This window comes from Muntiacus reevesi, chromosome 1 (genome assembly GCF_963930625.1).
Source record: "Muntiacus reevesi chromosome 1, mMunRee1.1, whole genome shotgun sequence".
Taxonomy (NCBI): Eukaryota; Metazoa; Chordata; class Mammalia; order Artiodactyla; family Cervidae; genus Muntiacus; species Muntiacus reevesi.
In genome coordinates this window covers 1,269,343-1,292,430 of record NC_089249.1, presented here as the reverse complement: position 1 = coordinate 1,292,430, position 23,088 = coordinate 1,269,343, and positions in this window count along the sequence as shown.

Sequence of the window (23,088 nt, the reverse complement as noted above, 5' to 3'; positions counted from 1 at the left end):
CGGCATTCAAGTCACTGCAGGGAATTCCGGCCTTATTTCGAGTCAGGGCATCTCGGTGTCCATTCCACTTGAAGCAGCAAACTCAGGGTGCCTCTCACATACCAAGAGCTGAGAAAAGCCTCCACTTGAGCTGCTTGTGGAAAGTTGGCATTGCTCTTGTTTCAAAGCCAGGGAATCTGCTCTCATCTCGAAATGATTTGGGCTACACGGAGCTTTTCTCGAGTTGCTGTGCTGAACTTGGTGTTGCTCTAGACTTGGGATGGTGTTCTCGGGGAATCTTGGAGTTGCCCAAAAGAAGTCAAGCCACTTGTGCTCTTTGATGAGGAATGCAGGATTGCTCTGGAGCCAGTGCAGGGGAATCGGGCCTCATCTCGAGTTGATTTGTGGTACACGGTGCTCTTTCCTATTGTTGCACTGACCTCAGGGTCCCTCTAGACTTCTGACACAGTTCTTGGGGACTATGTGGAGTTTCATCTAGGAAGTCAAGGCTCCTTTCGTTTTTGATGGGGAACATGGACTTGCTCTGCATGCAATGCAGGGGAATCGGGCCTCATCTCATGGCAAGGGGGAATTCTCACGGTTTTCTTGAGCTGTGGCGGGAACCTGAGTTATGTTCTCAAGTTATGGTTGGGATGGCCCTTCAAACTCGTGTTGATTCAGTGACATTAGGATTCCTGTCTAGCTGCAAGGGACAACTCGGGATTCTATTCGAGGCTTGGTAGGGCAATAAGGATGCCTCTCGAGGTGAGGGGGGAGACCCAGGGTCCATTCCAGTTGCCACAGTAATTTGGGGATTCCTATCAATTTTCAAGAGGAGGCAGCCATGCTCTCCTTTTGAAGCATTTAAATCCATGTGCCTCTGGAGGTTTCTAAAGACTGTGAGTCCTCCTGTCGAGATAAGCCGGGGAACTAGGGTTTTCTCTAGGGTCTCCACAGGGGATTCAGACATCACTTCATCATGTGTGATGAAAGACGAGCCTGCATTAAAGTCACTGCAGGGAAATCCAACCTTATTTCGAGTCATGGCATCTGGGTAACCATTCCACTTGATGCAGCAAACTCAGGGTCCCTCTCACATACCTAGAGCTGAAAGAAGCCTCCTCTTGAGGGGCTTGTGGAAAGTTGGCATTCCTCTTGAGTCGAAGCCAGGGAATCAGCTCTCATCTCGAGATGATTTGGGGTACACGGAATTTTCTCGAGTTGCTGTGCTGAACTTGGTATTCCTCTTGTCTTGAGACGGTATTCTCAGGTAATCTCTGGAGTTGCCTAAAGGAAGTCAAGCCACTTGTTGTGTTTGATGGGGAATGAGTGATGGCTCTGGAGCTAATGCAGGGGAATCTGGCCTCATCTCGAGTTGATTTGAAGCACACAGTGCACTTTCATGTTGCTGTGGGGTTCTCAGGGTCCCTCTAGACTTTTCAAAGTGTTCCTGGGGACTCTCTGGATTTCCATCAAGGAAGTCAAGGCTCCTTCCGTGTTTTATGGGGAACACAGACTTGCTTTGCATGCAGTGCATGGGAAGCGGGCCTCATCTCGAGTTGATTTCAAGTACACAGTGCATTTTCATGTTGCTGCGGGGACCTCAGGGACCCTCGAAACTTGTGACAGTGTTCCTGGGGACTCTCTGGATTTCCATCAGGGAAGTCAAAGCTCCTTTCGTGTTTGATGGGGAACACAGACTTGCTCTGAACGCAGTGCAGGGGAATCGGGCCTCATCTCGAGTTGTTTTGGAGTACACAGAGCCTTTACATGTTGCTCTGTGTTCCTCTCGAGTTGTCAAAGGGATGTGAGGCCTCCTTTTAAGATGAGGCTGGGAACTAGGGTATTCTCTAGGGTCTCCACAGGGGATTCAGACATCCCTTCATCTTGTGAGATGAGAGATGAGCCTGCATTCAAGCCACTGCAGGGACACCTGGCCTTATTTTGAGTCAGGGCTTCTCAGTGTCCATGTCACTTGAGGCAGCAAATTCAGGGTCCCTCTCACATACCTATAGCTGAGAGAAGCCTCCTCTTTAGGTGTTGTTTAAAGCTGGCATTCCTCTTGAGTCAAAGCCAGGGAATCAAGTCTCATCTCGAGATGATTTGAGGTACACAGAGATGTTTTCTAGTTGCTGTGCTGAACGTGGTGTTCCTCTATACTTAGGACGGTGTTCTCGGGTAAACTCTGGAGTTGCCTAAAGGAAGACAAGCCACTTGTCGTGTTTGATGGGGAATGCTGGATGGCTCTGGAGACCATGCAGGGGAATCAGGCCTCACCTCGTGTTGATTTGAAGTACACGGAGCGCTTTCGTGTTGCTGTGGGGAACTCAGTGTCCCTCTATACCAGTGACAGTGTTCCTGGCGACTCTTTGGAGTTCCATCAAGGAAGTCAAGGCTCCTTTCGTGTTCATGGGGAACAGGGAATTGCTCTGCCTGCAGTGCAGGGGATTCAGGCCTCATCTCATGGCCAGGTGAAAGCCTCATGGTTTTTCTCGAGTTGCGGCAAGAACCTGGGTTATGTTTTCTAGTTACGACGAGGATGGACCTTCAAAACTTGTGTTGGATCAGCAACGTCAAGATTCCTCTCTAGTTGCGAAGGACACCTCGGAATTCTCCTCGAGGCTTGCATGGGCAATAGGGATGCCTCTCGAAGTGAGGCAAGAGACCCAGGGTTCCTGTCCAGTTGCCACAGGGATATCGTGATTCCTATCAATTTTGAAAAGGAGTCAGGCTTCGTCTCCTTTTGAAGCATTGAACTTCGAATGCCTCTCGAGTTTTCAAAGGGAAGTCAGGCCTCATGTCGAGATAAGGCAGGGAACTAGTGCTTTCTCTAGGGTCTCCACAAGGGATTCAGACATCCCTTCTTTATGTGAGATGAAAGATGAGCCTGCATTCAAGTCAATGCAGGGAAATCCGGCCTTATTTTGAATCAGGGTATCTCGATGTCCATTCCACTTGAAGCAGAAAAATCAGGTTCCCTTTCACATACATATAGCTGAGAGAAGCCTCCTCTTGAGTTGCTTGTGGAACGTTGGCATTCCTCTTGAGTCCAATCCAGGGAATCAGCTCTCATCTTGAGATAATTTGTGGTACACGGAGCTTTTGTCGAGTTGCTGTGCTGAACTTGGAGTTCCTCTAGATATGGGACGGTGCTCTCGGTTAATCTCTGGGGTTGCTAAAAGAAGTCAAGCTACTTGATCTGTTTGATGGGGAATGCACGATGGCTCTGGAGCCAATGGAGGGGAATCCGGCCTCATGTCAAGTTGATTTGTAGTACACGAAGCTCTTATGTGTTGCTGTGGTGGCCTCAGCACCTCTAGACTTGTGAGGTGCTGAAGTCCCCAGTCTTCTTGGGGACTATGTGGAATTTCATCTAGGAAGTCAAGGCTCCTTTAGTGTTTGATGGGGAACTCAGATGTGGTCTGCATGCAATGCAGGGGAATCACACCTCATCTCGAGTCGATTTGGGGTACACGATGCTCTTTTGTGTTGCTGTGGGGACCTCAGGGTCCCGCTAGACTTGTGATAGTGTTCTTGGGGACTTTCTGGAGGTCCATCAAGGAAGTCAAGGCTCCTTTTGTGTTTAATGAGGAACACAGACTTGCTCTGCACGCAGCATTGCAATCGGGCTTCATCTCGCAGCGATGGGGAAGTCTCATGGTTTTTCATGAGTTTCAGCGGGAATCTGGGGTATGTTCTCGTATCACGGCGGGGATGGCCTTTCAAAACTCATGTTGGTTCAGCGACTTCAGGACTCATGTCTAATTGCCAGGGATACCTCGGGATTCTCCTTGAGGCTTGGCAGGGCAATAGGGACGCCTCTCGAGGTGAGACAGGAGACCCAGACTTCCTTCGCAGTTGCCAGAGGGATATTGGGATCCCTATCAATTTTCAAGGTGAGTCAGGCGTCGTCTCCTTTTGACGCCTTGAACTCTGCACTCCTCTCGAGTTGTCAAAGGGATGTGTGGCCTCCTGTCGAGATGAGTCGGGGAACAAGGGCTTTCTTTAGGGTCTCCACGGGGGATTCAGATATCCCTTCATCTTGTGAGATGAAAGACGAGCCTGCATTCACGTCACTGCAGGGAAATCCGGCCTTTTTTCGAGTCTGGGAATCTCATTGTACATTCCACTTGAGGCAGCAAGCTCAGGGTCCCACTATGATACTTATAGCTGAGAGAAGCCTCCTCTTGAGGTGCTTGTGGAAAGTTGGAATTCCCTTTGAGTCGAGTTCAGCGAATCAGCTCTCATCTCGAGATGATTTGGGGTACATGGAGCTTTTCTCGAGTTGCTCTGCAGAACTTGGTGTTCCTCTGGACTTGGAATGATGTTCTCATGGAATCTCTGGAGTTGCGTAAAGGAGGTCAAGCCACATGTTGTATTTGATGGGGAACGTGTGATGGCTCTGGACCCAATTCAGGTGAATTGGGCCTCATCTCGAGTTGATTTGGGGGTACATGAGCTCTTTCATGTTGCTGCGGAGTCCGCAGGGTCCCTCTAGCTTTGTAACAGTGTTCTTGGGGACTCTCTGGAGTTCCATCAAGGAAGTCAAAACTCTTTTCAAGTATGATGGGGAACACACACATGCTCTGCATGCAATGCAGGGGAATCAGACCTCATCTCACGGCGAGGGGGATGTCTCATGGTTTTTCTCGAGTTGCGGTGGGAACCTGGGGTATGTTCTTGAGTTGCGGTGGGGATGGACCTTCAAAACTTGTGTTGGCTCAGCGACGTCAGGACACCTGTCTAGTTGTGAGGGACACCTCGGGATTCTCCTCGGGGCTTGGGAGGGCAATAGGGAAGTCTCTCGAGGTAAAGTGGAGACCCAGGGTCCCTTTCCAGTTGCCACAGAGATATTGAGATTCCTATCAATTTTCAAGAGGAGGCAGGCATCATCTACTTTTGAGGCATTGAACTCCACATGCCTCTCAAAGTTTCAAAGGGATGTGAGGCCTCCTGTCGAGATGAGGCAGGGAACTTGGGCTTTCTCTAGGGTATCCACAGGGGATTTAGACATCCCTTCTTCTTGTGAGATGATAGACGAGACTGCATTCAAGTCACTGCAGGGAAATCCGGCCTTATTTCGAGTAAGGGCATTTCGGTGTCCATTCCACACGAGGCAGCAAACTCAGGATCCCTCTCACATACCTATAGCTCAGAGTAGCCTCCTCTTGAGGTGCTTGTGGAAAGTTTCCATTCCTCCTGTGTCATAACTCTCATCTCGAAATGTTTTGGGGTACACGGAGCTTTTGTCGAGTTGCTGTGCTGAACTTGGTGTTCCTCTAGATATGGGACGGTGCTCTCGGTGAATCTCTGGGGTTGCCTAAAGGAAGTCAGGCTATTTGCCCTGTTTAATGGGGAATGAGGGATGTCTCTGGAGTCAATGCAGGGGAATCGGGTCTCATCTAGAGTTGATTTGAGTTAAACGAGTTCTTTCGTGCTGCTGCTGTCACTTCAGGGTCCCTGCAGAACTGTGACAGTGTTCTTGGGGACTATGTGGAGTTTCATCTAGGAAGTCAAGGCTCTTTTCGTGTTTGATGGGGAACATGGACTTGCTCTGCATGCAGTGCAGGGGAATCAGGCCTCATCTCGAGTTGATTTGGAGTACATGGAGCGCTTTCATGTTGTTTCGGGGACCTCAGGGTCCCTCTAGACTTGTGAAAGTGTTCCTGGGGACTCTCTGGAGTGCCATCAAGGAAGTCAAGGCTCCTTTCCTGTTTGATGGGGAACACGGACTTGCTCTGCATGCAGTGCAGGGGAATCAGGCCTCATCTCGTGGCGAGGGGAAAGTGTCATTGTTTTTCTCGAGTTGTGGTGGGAACCTGGATTATGTTCTCGTGTTATGACGAGGATGGCCCTTCAAAACTCGGGTTGGATCAGTGATGTCAGGACTCCTGTCTAGTTGCGAGGGACACCTCGGGATTCTCCTCGGGGCTTGGGAGGGCAATAGGGACGCCTCTCAAGGTGAGAGGGGAAACCCAGGTTCCATTTGCAGTGGCCACAGGAATTTTGGGATTCCTATCATTTTTCAAGAAGAGTCAGCCATCGTCTCCTTTTGAAGCATTTAACTCGGTGTGCCTCTCGAGTTTTCACAGGGATGTGAGGTCTCATGTTGGGATGAGGCCAGGAACTAGGGCTTTCTCTAGGGTCACCACAGGGGATTCAGACATCCCTTCATCTCGTGAGATGAAAGACGAGCCTGCATTCAAGTCACTGCAGGGAAATCCAGCCTTATTTCGAGTCAGGACATCTCGGTGTCCATTTCACTTGAGGCCACAAACTCAGGGCCCATCTCACATACATATAACTGAGAGAAGCCTCCTCTTGAGGTACTTGTGGACAGTTGGCATTCCTCTTGAGTTGAATCCAGGAAAGCAGCTCTCAACTCGAGATGATTTGGGGGTACAGGGAGCTTTTCTCGAGTTGCAGTGCTGAACTTTGTGTTCCTTTAGATATTGGACGGTACTCTTGGTGAATCTCTGGAGTTGCCTAAAGGAAGTCAAGCCACTTGTCATGTTTGCTGGGGAATGCGAGATGGCTCTGGAGCCAATGCAGGGCAATCGCGCCTCATCTCGAGTTGATTTCATTTACACGAATTCTTTTGTTTTGCTGCGGTGACCTCAGGGTCCCTCTCGACCTCTGGCAGTGTTCTTGGGGACTATGTGGAGTTTCATCTAGGAAGTGAAGCCTCCTTTCATGTTTGATGGGGAACACGGATTTGCTCTGCACTCAGTGCAGGGGAATCGGGCCTCACCTCGCGGCCAGGGGGAAGTCTCATGGTTTATGTTGAGTTGCGGCTGGGACCTAGGGTATGTTCTTGGGTTACGGCGAGGATGGCCCTTCAAAACCCGTGTTGGTTGAGCGGCGACAGGACTCCTGTCTAGTTTTGAAGGACACCTCGGGATTCTCCTCGAGGCTTGGCAGGGCAATAGGGATGCCTCTCGAGGTGAGGTGTTGACCCAGCTTCCCTTTGCAGTTGCCACAGGGATATTGCTATTCCTATCAATTTTCAAGAGGTGTTAGGCATCGTCTCCTTTTGAAGCATTGAACTCCGTGTTCCTCTCGAGTTGTCAAAGGGATGTAAGGCCTCCTGTCGAGATGAGGTGGGGAACTAGGGCTTTCTTTAGGGTCTCCACAGGGGATTCAGACATCTCTTCATCTTGTGAAATGAAAGACGAGCCTGCATTCAAGTCACTGCAGGGAAATCCAGCCTTATTTCGAGTCAGGGCATCTCGGTGTCCATTCCACTTGAGGCAGCAAACTCAGGGTCCCTCTCACATACCTAGAGCTGAGAAAAGCCTCCGCTTGAGCTGCTTGTGGAAAGTTGGCATTCCTCTTGAGTCGAAGCCAGGGAATCAGCTCTCATCTCGAATGTTTTGGGGTACACGGAGCTTTGCTCGAGTTGCTGTGCTGAACTTGGTGTTCCTCTAGACTTGGGACGGTGCTCTCGGGGAATCTCTGGAGTTGCCTAAGGGAAGTCAAGCCACTTGTCTAGTTTGATGAGGAAAGCGGGATTGCTCTGGAGCCAGTGCAGGGGAATCGGGTCTCATCTCGAGTTGATCTGGGTACTCGGAGCACTTTCGTGTTGCTGCGGGGACCTCAGTGTCCCTCTACACTTGCGACAGTGTTCTTGAGGACTCTCTGGAGTTCCATCACGGAAGTCAAGGCTCATATCCTGTTTTATGGGGAACACGGAATTGCTTTACATGCGATGCAGTGGAATTGGGCCTCATCTCACGGCGAGGGTGAATTCTCCTGGGTTTTCTTGAGTTGTGGTGGGGACCTGGGGTATCTTCTCGAGTTACGGCGGGAATGACCCTTCAAAACTCATGTTGTTCAGTGACATCAGGACTCCTGCCTAGATGTTAGGGACACCTCGGTATTCTCATCGAGGCTTGATAGGGCAATAGGGACCCCTCTCAAGGTGAGGCGAGAGACCCAGGGTTCCTGTCCAGTTGCCACAGGGATATTGGGATTCCTATCAATTTTCAAGAGGAGTCAGGAATCGTCTCCTTTTGAGGCATTGACCTCCGCGTGACTCTCGAGTTTTGAAAGGAGTGTGAGGCCTCCTGTTGAGATGATACGTGGAACTAGGGCTTTCTCTAGGGTCTCCACAGGGGATTCAGACATCCCTTCATCTCGTGAGATGAAAGACGAGCTTGCATTCAGGTCACTGCAGGGAAATCCGGCCTTATCTTGAGTCACGGCATCTCGGTGTCCATTCCACTTGAGGCAGCAAACTCAGGGTCCCTCTCACATACCTATAGCTGAGAGAAGCCTCCTCTTGAGGTGCTTGTGGAAAGTTGGCATTCCTCTTGAGTCAAAGCCAGAGAATCAGCTCTCATCTCGAGATGATTTGCTGTACACGGAGCTTCTCTCTAGTTGCTGTGCTGAACTCGTGTTCCTCTAGACTTGGGATGGTGTTCTCGCGGAATCTCTGGAATTGCCTAAAGGAAGGCAAGCCACTTGCTGTGTTTGCAGGGGAACGCCTGCTAGCTCTGGAGCCATTGCAGAGGAATCAGGCCTCATCTCGAGTTGATTTGTGGTACATGGAGCTCTTTTGTGTGATTGTGGTGACCTCAGGTCCCTCTAGACTTGTGACAGTGTTCTTGGGGTCTCTCTGGAGTTCCATCAAGGAAGTCAAGGCTCCTTTCTTGTTTGATGGGGAACACGGAATTGGTCTTCACGCAATGCTTGGGAATTGGGGTTCATCTCGTAGCGAGGGGGAAGCCTCATGGTTTTTCTCGAGTTGCAGCGGGCACCTGAGGTATATTCTCCAGTTGATTTTTGGCTGCACCAGACCACTGAGGAAGTTACCTTTTGACTATCCTTGATGACTGTTGTTAAATCCATCAAATTCTTTACATTTAATAGTGGAAACAAATGTGGTTAATGTAAGTTTGAAATCAAGAATGCCAAATTAATTTGCCTCTCTATCCCTGTGTTCCCCTTCACAGCTAAAATTTTCACCAGAGCACTGGAGAATTCTTTGCTAAATATATATTCCACAAAATATTATTCTTATGAAATTTTAAAATCTTTAATCAATAACTTTGGTAAATGGTGGACTAAATTAAAAAAAATAAAATATTCGCCTATGCAGCATTTCCTATGTTTATTTAATCATGCAAGTCTTCTTTCTCTTCTCTTTCTCTCTCTCTCTCTTTTTTTTTTTTTTTTGCAGGTCTTCTATCTTCAAATGAGCATCTTGGGGTTTAGTGTTCCCCCAAACACCCTATAAAGAGCTACCCTAAGCCAACTTTTCAAGCACAGTTATAAGGTTCTTTTTGGTAGATTCATGTAGCATTTATGAATTAGAGTGGATGAAGACTAACGATGCCTTCTTAACCTTGCCACCATGTTATAAGGAAAGCAAGTCTGGCACATAACTATGAAACATTTACTAAACAGAAATTCATTATTAATAAAACATGCATGCATGCTAAGTTGCTTCAGTTGTGTCCGACTCTTTGCGACTCTACGGACTGTAGCCCACCAGGTTCATCTGTTTATAGGATTCTCCAGGCAAGAATACTGGAGTGGGTTGCCACACCCTCCTCGATCTTCCTGACCCAGAAATCCAATCAGCACCTCTTACATCACCTGCATTGGCAGGTGGGTTCTTTACCACTAGTGCCACCTGGCAAGCCCACAATAATAAAACATAAGGTAACTCTCAATAAAATTCAGATCTCTGCTCTTTTAAATGCACTGATCACAGCCTGCATGAAAGATTCACTCAAGGCAGAACAATACAGGCAGATTTAGGTTCAACTTTTGGACTCAACATCTTTTAGAGATCAAGCCTCAAGTACCATCCCTAAGGTTACTGGCTACACAGTTTGCTAGATTTTATTTCCTGCTCAAAGAATAGAAGGGGTTGTCTTAAAATATTTCTGCCACATCAAAAGGCTTGAATAACACTTGTTTCACCAATGACAGTAAAATGAATTAGCACAATTTTATGTCACCTTTTCTATACTGAATATTCTTAAAATCATTTCAGACATTGTTATACACACATTGGGACATGTTTTATAACATCAGTTACCCTAATTTGCATCTTAGAGCAATGTGGTTGTGGTGTGAAATTATGAAAGGGGAGAAGGGAAAGAGCTACCTCATCGAACCATGTTGCCAAATGTGTTCTGTGAACCAACTGCATTAGAATCACCTGTAGTTCTTTCAAAATGAAGATTACTCCAAGTAATTACATGCACACCCTATCTGAGAGTCACTGGCACCGAGAATCAGCCTAAATCTTCTGGAAATGGCTTCAAAATTTTGTATCTCCTGTACTTTTGCAGCCATTTTGTGCCAAAACAAAGGGAATATGATGACAGTAAAGATCGATAAAAATTTTAAAGGGTTACCTACTGGTAGCTAAACTTACATGATTCAAGAAGGTCCCACAGTTTTCCTTTTCTGGATGTCACCACCAGGAATAAGAGCCACAAGATTTAATAACTGATGTGGCAATGGGTACCAACCAACCAGAATTGATGCCTTCCAGCCTGCAGGATCAGTGAACTGGCACTTTGTTGTTCCTGTATGTTATCAGCCCACAAATAACCATCGACCTCCCTGGCTGGCATACAGACAACTGCCTATAAGTAGTGGTGGGGTGATTTTTTTCCCTTCTTCTTTATAACTTTTATGTTGTGTTTTCTTTACTGGATTTGCTGTGTACTAACAATCGGTTGGTTGGATAGAGACAGTAGTGTCTTTGAGCCAACTCCTATTGACTTTGTAAAGTCAGTTGTTTGTATCTTTTCCAAACTCTACATTCAGTGATATCACACTGTTGCTTGAACTGGATCACTGTGGGAGTGTTTCTATCAAAGTGAATACTACCAATATGCTTCCCTCTCATAGCTGGTTGTTATACATTTTGCAGCACACCACTGGAGAGAGAGATTATTTTTTTTCACACCACTACTGTAATACATATAAATGTACTAGATATAACATTTATCATTTTAAACATTTTGAGTGTCCAGTTAAGTGGCATTAAGTGTGTTCACACTGTTGTACAACACCATCACCTCCATCTCCAGAATTATTTCATCCTTCCAAACTGAAACCTTGTACCCACTAGACCACAACTCCACAGCCCTGGATAACCACTGCTCTACTTTCTGTCTATGAATTTGTCTATTCCAGGCAGCTCAAAGAAGTGGAATCACACAGTAACTGTCTTCTCATGTCTGACTTCTCTCACGTAGTGTAATGATTCCAAGGAACACCCATGTTCTAGCATGTTTCAGAATTTCATTCCTTTTCAAGGCTGAATAATATTCCATTTTATGTATATACCATATTTTGCATATCTGTTCACATGTTGATAAATATTTAGACTATTTCTATGTAATTTTACTGAGGCATAATTCACATATAACAAAATTATACATTTTAGGGCACACTGTTTGATGCACTTTGAAAGATGTATATATCCATGCAAACACAACAAAGATACAAAATAGTTCCACCACTCCCACCACGCTAGAAAGCTTCCCCCTCACCTCCTTTTAAAGACTTGGTTATTTGCCTGCACCGGGCCTTAGTCGCATTGTGGGGCTCCTCCTCACCTAGTATCCGCAGCGCGTGGCCTTAGCTGTGCTGCAGCACGCAGAACCTTGGTTCCCGGAACCCGTGTCCCATGCACTGCAAGGATAATTCTTAACCACTGGACTCTTGGGAAAATCCTTCATCCTTTACCTCTGTCAACATGCCCCAAACTCCCTGTCTCAGGCAACTGCCATTGTGATTTCTATTAATACAGATTTATTCTGCTCGATGGAGAATTTTCAGTAAATAAAATTAGACAGTATCATACTTGATTCGGGCTCAGCTTTTTCACGCAGCATAATGTTTGCAAGACTCATCTGTACTGCTGTGTGTCTCAGTGATTCTTTCCTTTTTGTTGCTGGGCAGCATTCCACTGGCAAGGACTGTGAAGAATCTGAGATTTTATCCTGTTTGCAAGCTAAAAAGTTAGGCTGCCTCGGATTCATGCTTGTACCAGATCAAATATGATTTTTTTGCATGTAAGTTATGCCTCAATAAACTTATACAGGTAAAAACAACCTAAATGTCCACACATAGTAAATCTTGAGTCATAGCTGAGGAACCCTAAGCTTAGAAAACCTCAATCTTTAATAAGAGACTTCAAGAAAATCTGCCCAACCTTTGTTCCTGGAAGGAGACATTATCTTCATCATACTGGACTCCAAAAAATTTGCCTTCTGCTCCAGATGGAGAAATTATATTTTCCAAGGGTATCTACTGTGCAAGTTTTTTTTTTTTTTTTTTTTTTTTTAAAGAAGATTGTCTGGAGCAAAACTGTCAGCACCTCTATTCATAAGACATGTGGAAACACAAGGGATCTATGGGAATCATGTCCCAGTGTCTGGTGTGTGAATGAAGTGAAGTGAAACTTACTCAGTCATATCTGACCCTTTGTCACCTCATGTGTATACAGCCCGTGGAATTCTTCAGGCCAGAATGCTGGAGTGAGTAGCCTTCCCCTTCTCGAGGGAATCTTCCCAACCCAGGGATCAGATGGAACCCAGGTCTCCCACTTTGCAGGTGGATACATTTGTTTGTGAAAATAATGTTTGTCAAACATTTGTGTGAGAATACATTTGTTTATTCACTCTCCTGTTGATAAATATTTGTTTATTCATCTCCTATTGATGAATGTGATTCACTCTCCTATTGATGAACATGGAGATTGTTTGCACTTTGGGCTATTATGAATAAAGTTGATATGAACATTCTTAGACACATGTTTTGGATCTCTATGTTTTAATTTCTCTAGGGTAAATACCTAGGACTGTAATTGCTAGGCCATATGATAAGTCTATGTTTAACATTATTAAAGCATTGCCTGGTTTCAAAAATAGTCATAATTTTTTTACTTCTGCCATTAGTGTATGAGAGTTCCAGGCGCTCCCCCTCTTTGCCAGTAAATATCAACATTTTATCGAGTCTACTTTATTATTATTATTTTCTCTCTGTCTTTCTCTATATATCTCATCCCCACTCTTTCAGAGAAAGTTGCAGATATGACACCACTTTACCCCTAATGTTTTGAAGTGTGTTTCTTAAAAAAACTTTTATATGACCACAGTACTATTATTAAAGTCAGGAAATTAATATTGATACAATACTGTTATCTAACTTAGAGATTTTATTCAGAATTCACCAACTTTGCCCATAAGGGCCTATTTTGCAAAAGAAAATCTGATATTATGTGTCATTTAATTATAATAGCCTTTTGATTCTTAACAGAGTGATTTGTATTAGTTTTTACATTAGAAGCAAATGGCCCTGTGATCTTAATCTCTTTTTAGGCATTATGATCTCCATTTTTATCTTTATTTTTATTTATTTATTTAATCTTTATTTTTAATAAGTTAACTAATTAATTACATAAAGCAATACATTCACATGGCTCAAAATTTTAAAAGCATGAAGTATTCAAAGGGAAAAATCTTTTTTCTACTCTACTCTCAGGTTCCCAATTTGGAGACTCCCCAAATAGAAATTTGTAATCGACCCCTAATTGACTATGTATACTTTTTTTTTTACACAAATCTGCTGACTATTGTTTGCCAAACACTTGAGATGGAGGAATTCATTTTCTTTTAAAGCAATGAGGTAATCTGGCAATGATGAGAAAAAGGATTGCTGTAAAGCTACTTCCTCTTTCAAATTAAATTGATCTTAGTCAGATTAAGAAGCTACTTACTACTACCTGTCTCCTTACTTCTCTATCTCCCCCCGCAGGGGACTGTGTCACCAGGACCTAATGCTGAAGCTTGTCACAGGTGAGGGACTTTGTGCAGAGGAAAGAAATAAAAAACTTGATCCACCCAGATGGCTCAAGAAATCCAGATCATCTCTGCCTTTCTCCTCTTGTTCTTATGTTACTTGGGAGAAAGATTCTAGAGGACAGAACTACACAAGGACCGTGTCTAATTTCTGGAGAAAGACCTTCTTTAAGACTCTGGGCTAGGACCCTCTCGGGTCAGTGACAGTGATTCAGGCAAGATTTGCCTTATATTCTGAGAATGGTAACGTGGAAATGGTAAAATAGTCAAGTGTCACAGGCACTGGCAGTGAAGACCCAGGTGTGCAGATGAGTCTTGTCACTTGCCCCTGGGTATGGCTGTTATATTTTCCAAATACAACATATAACCTGAAAGAAACTTTCCCAAATAAGTGAATTTATTTATACTAAAATTTCCAGTAGGATAACCATAATATATAGCTATTTGCAGGTTGTTAATTCATTATTGGAAATCTTCTTACTCTCTTATGACCTACTTGCATTTAAAAAAAAAAATGGCTCTACTAGTTTTTTCTTTTTTTCTTTTTTTAAAGATTATAGTGTAGAAAATTTCACACACAAAAAATAGAACACAAATCTCCATATTCTCTTATCCTCCAGCTCCAAGTTTTCAGCTCAAGGACAAGCTTTTTCTATTTCTGCTCGACCCACCTCACCCCCCAACCCTTCATACAGATGGTTGAAGCAAATCCTAAAGCAAAGCAAAGCAAATCATCTTATACCATCATTTCATCCATAAATGTTTCAGCATGTTTTCTTAAAAGGCAGTGAGTCTTTTAAAAAAATAATTTAAATTCCTTTATCATTATCCACGATTCCTTAATATTATCAAAGATCTAGTGTTCATATTTCCTTGATTGCCATAATATATAATTGAGCTTCTTTGTTTAAATCAGGGTTCTTGGCTGATGTATCACTTAAGATTCTCTGATCTTTATCTTCCTACTCAGTCTCTCTTTTGAGGAGGGTATTTATATTGAAATATAGTTGATTTACTCCCCTGGTGGTTCAGCAGTAAAGAATCCGCCTACAATGCAGGAGACACGGGAGGCTTGGGTTCAATCCCTGGGTCGGGAAGATCCCCTGGAGGAGGGCAGGGCAACCCACTCCAGTATTCTTGCCTGGAGAGTCCCATGGAAAGAAGAGCTGGTGTTCTGTAGTCCATAGGGTGGCAAAGAGTCAGACGCGATGGAAGAGACTGAGTATGCATGAGCACATAGCCGATTTATAATGTTACATTTGTTTCAGTTATACAATACAGTGAATCAGTATTTTTACAGATTATACTCCATTTTATTATGAAATAATGACTATTTTTTCTGTGCTGTACAATACATCCTTGGGGTTTATTTACTTCATACATAGTAGTTTTTTAATTTCAATTTTTTAAATTCTGAAAGTATGATAACACATTTACAGGAGACTTGGAAAATACACTGTATATTACAATTATTTTTTAAGGAGATAAATTAAGATTTTTAGTTGGAGTTTTAGTATCAAACTCTCAAAAATTAATAGAATGAATATGTAGAGAAATAGAATGATATACTAGACCTGAAAAACACTATGAACCAATTCAATATAATTAAGATTTATACAATTTTTACACAACAGTAGGACACAAATTCTATTCAAGTTCCCATAGACTGTAAATTGGGAGACTCTGGAACTTATCCAAGGACATAAAACAACGTGCAAAAATTTCATGGTCTTAAAGGTATTGAAATCACACAGGGTCTGTTCTCTTATCACAGTGGAATTACGTTAGAAACCAACATAAAAAGATATTTGAAAATAACCCACATCTTTTCAAGTGCAATGTGACATTTACTAAGAGAGTTACTCAGTCTCTCTCTATTTTCTTGATAAAGGATATAAATCGGAAAATATTTCTTAAAGTTAACCTTTACTGTAGGTAAGCTGCAGTTGCAGGTATGGTGCAAATTCAAACTGAAATAGTATTTAAAAGCATCCATTGGCAGAGTTCTCTAATTTACCACGGCAGATTTGAACTATAATAACTGAAGAAGGTAAATCTATTACTTTGCAGACAAAGTATAAATATGTATGTTACACCAGATTACATTAAAATGTCTGTTAGTTTATTTTTCATTACCATTCCTGCTGTCAGTTCCACTTTCTCATTCACCTTAGTTATAGCTTAGTACTTAAAGTATTGAGTGGTCAAAGTTCAAACTTTAGGAGGAATGAAATGGCATTTCTTGGTCTTAAATTCTAATTATGCACCACAGGCTGAATTGTAGCTCTTTTCTCTCAAAATGTGTAGGTTTTCTGTCGATAAATTGGCATCTGTATTAGGGTGCAACCTTAGGGTAACTGACTGCTTACTTTTTAAGTTTTGTTAAACGCATATAGTGTGTTTGTATTTGCTGCATAATTGAAAAGTTTCATTTTTGCCCAAGTATTTTTTATTGTAAAGCTTTTTAGGAATTTGAAATCTTTCATCTTTGGAAAGAAATCTCAAGTTAATATTAAATCTTATTTTCAGTGGTTGAGTACTCAGATCCTGACTGAGGTGGTTTATTTGTAATACACTCTTTGTATCCTTAGGATCCTTAATTTAAAGTATACTGTATTTAATATTTTTAAAACACACAGTGTTTTAAAATACAATGTAATGTTAACTTTTTAATTAACTTCAGTTTTTGGAGTCCTGTATTATTAACTTTAGGTCAGTAGTATAATTTTATACACTATAGAGATTTTGTTGTGTCCTAGCTTTGTATTTTAATGCTTGCTGCGTTCAGTGTAAATGTTTCCTTATTGTTTTGTTTTTACCATGAAGATCAGAATTTGTGAGAAAGAGTTAGATGCAAAGGTTAATTGAGCACCTATAAATTTGGCTGTTTAATTAAAATTCAGTTCCTCAGTAAACAGTAGTCACATTTTAGATGCTTAGTAGCTTCAGGTGGCAGTGGCTACTGTATTGGACAGCACAAATACAAGAACAAAATGGCTCTGTCACTGCAGAAAGGTCTTTTGAATAGTGCTGCTTTGCAGTGAGTTAGGTTCTGTCTAGACTCTGGGAATACAGAGATAAACATGACTGACAAGGCAAACACTTAGCTCCTGGTGGGGTTGAGAGATGGCAAACAAATAGCTGATGTCCATCATGTCATCATTAGGAAGAAAGATGAAAGTGGGTAAGAGAGAAGATGTAATGAAACAGTGTGCGGGGAGGTACCTGTTAACTAGGTGGTCAGGAAATGCCTTCTTAATATTTGCATGTCAGTGAATGAAGAGAAGGAGCAAGTCTTGTGAAGACCTGTAGGAAGACCCTTCTAGGCACAGGGAACAGCAAGTGCAAAACCCTGAAGTGAGAACAGATTGGACATACTTGAGGAATGGCAGCAAGGCATGTGCAAGTGAGGTCCTGGGAGAATGGTGGGTGATGAGGGGGGACATGACGGACAGTAGCCACATCATGTGGTACCTTGTGGTCTGTGGTAAAGACTTAGAATTTTAACCTGAGTGTGGTGAAAAGACATTGGAGGGTTTTGAGCAGAGGAGTGGCATGATCTAAATTATGTTTATTTAACTTTAATATGCCAGATTTACAAATAAAACAGTTAAAAACCCCCATGCCCACATTCTCCAACTCTAGCAAAATGGGCCCAACTGAGATCATTGATCCCATGGATGACCTGTCCTTCCTTTATATATATTATCTCCTTTATCCTTCCCTGTAATATTGTGAAGTAGGATTTGTGTTTTAAAAGATCACCCTGGCTGCCGTGTAGAGAGTTAAGTTTAGGGGGGCAAGAGGAAAAGCATGAGGGCCTTTGGGAGCCTGAGACAGCAGTCTTAAGTGAGAGGTGATGGTGGCTTGGAGTCGAACGGCAGATGGTGGTTGAAGTGATGAGAAGCAGCCAGATTCTGGTGAAACCAGCAGGAATGCTGGTGTATGTAGTTAAGGAAAGAGGAGCAGGGGTGATGCCTGTACTGTGGTCCAGATGATGATGTGACTGCCCATAGGAGAGTTCAGTTTATTCATGTTAAGTTTAAGATACCTAGTAGAAGTCCAGAGGTTGTCAAGGACACATTTTTAGGTTAAGAAAAAGAGGAAAACCCAGTGAAGGTAACTAAGGAGATATGCTGCAATAGCTAGCTGTTGATTTATGGTCTGAGTTTGGCCTCCAGGTTTGCTAGAGCTGGAGCTAGCTATTGTAGTGTCTCATATCCCATATCCCAAGCAACCCCTCAGCCACTGGCAGACTGGAATGATTGGTCCTCTGGATAGTAGGGAATCAGTGTTTCAGGTAGGAGAACATGATACATTGAAGAATACTGCTGAAGAATTTAGACAAACACATTGATTTGTGAAGGTATTAAATGTCTTTAATGAGCAATAGAATTTCTAGAGAATATAGTTACTCTTAAATGGAACACTAAGTAGAAGATTTTCTTGTATACTTTATAAATATTGCATTAGTAGTTCAAAATCAGAATTTTATTAAATTTTACTTTCTCCCTTTTTTTCTCATTTTAAGTAGATGAAATGCATGTAAAAATGAAAGCACCAAAAAGAACTGTGGGTGAAAGTTGGATGGCCTAACAGTTTATTCAGATTTTAAGATTTATTTACATATTATATCATTAGCAAAAGGTGTGTTATAAGGGTAAATTTGTAAGTGAATATTGACAAGTTGTTAAGTTTCTGCTTAAAGTCTTATTTGCTATTTTAAGTTATTGTTTCTTACAGATTTTCTAATCTGTGCTTATTTTACTAGGAGTCATGGCTTTGAAAGAATTACCTTACTGATTTCAAACACCATTTTAGGAGTAATTTTCCATATGCCTTAAAAGAAATAACCAAGCAAAAAAAGGAAAGGGACAAATAAAAGATATTGCAATTCTCATCCACTGTTTAACCTGACATTTTCAGAAAACAGTCTCACACTGAACTTTGTACACTGCAAGTAGTTGTTATCTAGACTGTGAAGTAAAGATAAAAGCTGTAGTATCTGATCTTAAACAAGTCACTTTAAGCCCTGGACTTCCAATTTTACTTAGTTTTTATTTTTATTTGTAATCTGTGAAGTGAATGTTTTGTGCTAAATGAGTGTCAGTTATCAAATTGTATAGATAAGAATTTAATAAAAATTTGCTTAGAGTGGATAGTTTGTTTGTGAGAGGCACTGTGTAATTACTGAATCTTTGAGAGCATAACATCACTAGTTTCTGCTCTCATTTATATACACAAGGAAGCGTAATGTAACTGTTATCAGTATCCTGATGGAAGAGGGATAATTGAAGAAAAGCAGTTCTCTTTTTTAAAATAAGTGAAAAGAACAAATTATGGATGAAGTTTCACTGGAAAAGTGTAAGCCTGGAAGTTATTTGAAATGTTTACCTGAAGTAAGAGCAGATAAACGTAAAAACAAATTACCAAATAAAACTTGACAAGCAGATACAGATACTCAAGGTGCAATTCCCCAAATGAGCAAACGCTTGAACAGATTTTAAAGTCTTTGTCAGAAGGTTCTTAAACTTATCAAAAGGAAGAAACTACTTGGAGAATCAGTGAGGCTCTTTGGGCAGAGTTCAGAGGATATGCTCAGAAGTGATAAGTATGTTGTAGGCAGATAAACTTCATTCACTGAAGTTTTTTGGTCTCTCACTGTAAGTAAAGTATTATGACAGATAATTAGATGCCCTAAGGTATATTCTTTGATCTCTTAAGTGATTCATAAATTGCAAAAATCAATACAAAATCTTAAAATTGATAAAAATGTGTGTCAGACTCTAGTCATGAGATGGAAATCATACCAGTGATTTTCACAGAGAATTTAATACAACCGGTTGTTAACTAGGCATTTCCACTTAATAGTGGAAAGACAAAAGGGAACAGCAAGGTCTTGTCGGAAGCCACCACTGCCTCCTGACCGGAGAGCAAAGAGAAGAGGGCAAGTGGCTGGAAAGAAAGGCTGCAGCCCAAACTCAGGCCTCGAGGAAGGGGTTTGCACTCAGCTGGGACTAATGTCTTTGGGATCAGGAGAGGGGCCCAGTGGGGTAAGGGTACAGGGCTCAGCGAAGAGGGTTCTGCTGGCTGGCGCTGGTGTTCTAGGGGCACGGTGATACTGGTTCTGTGTCAGGAAGATACAGACTGGAACCAACTCTGGCTGCTAGAATGAACTGCTGCTGGCCTGAAGAGTGGTTGGGTTGCACTGGTGGCAAAAGGAAGCAAAAAATAGGACTAGGAAGCAAACAGAAAGTGCCGCATTTTCCTCCTCCAGCTTTCTGGTCTCAAGTACCCCTTGACTTCCAGGTGGCTCAGTGGTGGAGAGCCCTCCTGCCAGTGCAGGGACAGATTTCAATCCCTGGATTGGTAAGATCTGCTGGAGAAGGAAATGACTACCCATTCCAGTATTCTTGCCTAGAATATCCCATGGAAAGAGGAGCCTGGCGGGCTGTAGTCCACGGGGTTGCTGAAGAGTCTGACACAGCTTAGTGACTAAACAAAAACAAGCACTTTATTGGCAGAGCCTAACAAGAAGCAAACTGTAAAGGAGAAAATGTGACTCACCCCCAGGATCACAAAGTAAGAGCGTGGAAGGGTAGTTTTAAGGCTGAGAAACAAAAGCTCAATAACTTGCAGGAAGAAAAATGAATCTACATCTTTCACACAAGGCATATTTAAGTGTCATTAGAACTTTATAGTCAAGAAATGCTATAGGAATTAATAGGAGAAGACAGATCCTTGTTAGGATAAACAGACAAGGCAATGTTGGAGAGTAGTGTTTTAATGTGAATGTGATTTTCGCAGGCAGAAGTGAAGTGAGGGATGATTGCAGTAATGGAAGGAGATATTATAGGGTATGAGAAAGCTATAAAATTGCATAATGGAGGACATGGGACAGACCTGGATCAAATTGGTTTCTACTGATGACTAACTTTAATGCTGAAAGTCATTTTTTGTCTCTGACTCTCATTTCTCTTTCATCCTTGATCCTTTAGGCATTGAAGACTATTATTGGTTGGATCAAAACCATGTTTTAGGACCATTAATTTAGAGTTTCTGGAGTTGGAGGTGACAGAGAATCAAATATGGAGATACTTTCTTGAGTAAGTAAGTTGTTACTTGCTCCAGATACAGTTTTCTTATTAACACAGAAGTTTTTAATCAGGTCCATGGATAAGGTTGAGAATATCCTTCAATGCGTGAATATAATTACATGTGATTTTTATGTTGTCAAGGAAGAGGTTTCAGGTGTAATTTTCATCAAAATGAGATTAAATAAAAGGATGTTTGGAATTTGGTAGACCATTAAATGTAAGTAAACTACTCAAAGCATATGGGTGTACTGTCATTATTCACTTTATTGGGCACTTAATATGTTGAAGGCACTTAGGAAAAAGAATGTAGGGTAATAAAAGTATATCAGTATAGTAGGGAGCTGGTCCTGCTCTTTCATGGGGGGCATAGGTCCTAGGGAGTGCTGCCTGCCTAGGTAGTGATTTGTGCTAAGATATAGAAGGTGAAAAAGGAGTTAACGATGAAGACACTGAGGTGGTGAAATTGTGGCATTTTTAACAAAAGTGGATTGACAGTATTACCATAAATTTCCCTAGTGATTTGTTTTGAGGGTCCGCAGGCTGCTCTTGAACTTCCATAAGGAAGCGTGTTGAATATTTCTCAGATAGCCTTTGGAGGCTATCTATTAAATTCACAGATTCAAGTTAGAGGAGCCAATGTGGCCTAAGCTGGTGGTCTTCAATTTTGACCTGATGTCTAGATTTTTTTTAATCTTGGGTTGAACTGTGGAGTTACAAAAGATATTATTTTCATTGTGGTAAGATGTCCATAGCATAAAAATTAGCATTTTAACCATTTTTAAAGTGTACTGATTGGTGGCATTAAGTACATTTCACATTTTTCATGTTACCAGTCTGAAACTCGGTACACATTAAATAACAGCTTCCTATGATCTTCTCCCTCCAGGTACTGGGAACCGCTATTGCATTTTTCCCCTTTATTAATTTGACTGTTCTGGTACCATGTATCAGTAGAAACTGAAAACACTGTTTTATGTCTGGCTTAACTTCACTTAGCACGATATCTTTAAGGTTTATTCATGTTGTGGCACTACTAGCATTTCATTCCTTTTTTTTTTTTTTTAAATGGAGTTCATTTTTTAGAGCAATTTTAGATTCGTATTAAAATTGAACAGAAAGTACGGAGTCCTCATACACTACTCCTACCCCCATGGATGCACAGCCTCCCTCACGTCAGCATCCCACACCAGAGTTGTGTATCTGTTGTAAAATACAAACCTCAGTGATACATCATTTACACTGGAGTCCTTGGTTTATGTGAGGGGTCACTCTTCTTGTTGTACAGTCTGAGTTTTGTGTAAAGACATAGTGTCATACGTGGTATTTTCACTGATCCAGAAGCAAGTTGCCCTCCAAATACACATTCTGCATCTATGGATTCAGAAAGCCACAATCCATACACATGATACACCATCTGCAGTTGGTTGAATATGTGGAGGCAGAACGGTATGGAGGGTTAACAGTATTCTTCACCACTATGCATTCACAGTTTAAAAGAACATGCCAGTTTCACTTAAAATTGTTCTTAATTAAGTAAAAAATTACTAATCTTATTAAGTCACAATCCTTGAAAACACGTAATTTTAATATTCTGTGTGGTGAAATGGAAAGTGTGCCTGAAGTATTTTGGCTGCATGCCAAAGAATGATGGTTGTCTCGAGGAAATGCACTTGTCATTCTGTTTGTATTTTCTGCAATGGACATGATTTTAATTTAAATGACTAACTATGCTTATTCAGACTTGGGTATTTGTAGATATTTTCTCAGAAATGAAAAAAATAAGCCTATCAGTTTCAGGAAAATAGTGTCTGTGCTAGAGATAAAATTTGAACTTTCAAGCAAAAATTAATATTTTTGGAGAACTTGTATCCACCATCTGAGTTTTATCTGTATATTCTATTTTTTTGCTCTTCATTTTTTTCATCTCTCTTCATTAGGCTTATTTAGAAGCTGCTAGAGGATTTACACACACACACACAAATACATACATACATACACATATATATATATATATAATATAAAATGAAGGAGAATATATGTATTCTCCTTTATTTCCAAGGACTGTTTTAACAGAGCACAGTGCTTGAGCTTGGCAGTTTTCTTGTTTGAGCGTACTGACCGTACTGACTGCAACGCTTCGCTCTGTTGGTTCCCACTGCTGTTAGGAAGTCAGCTATGAG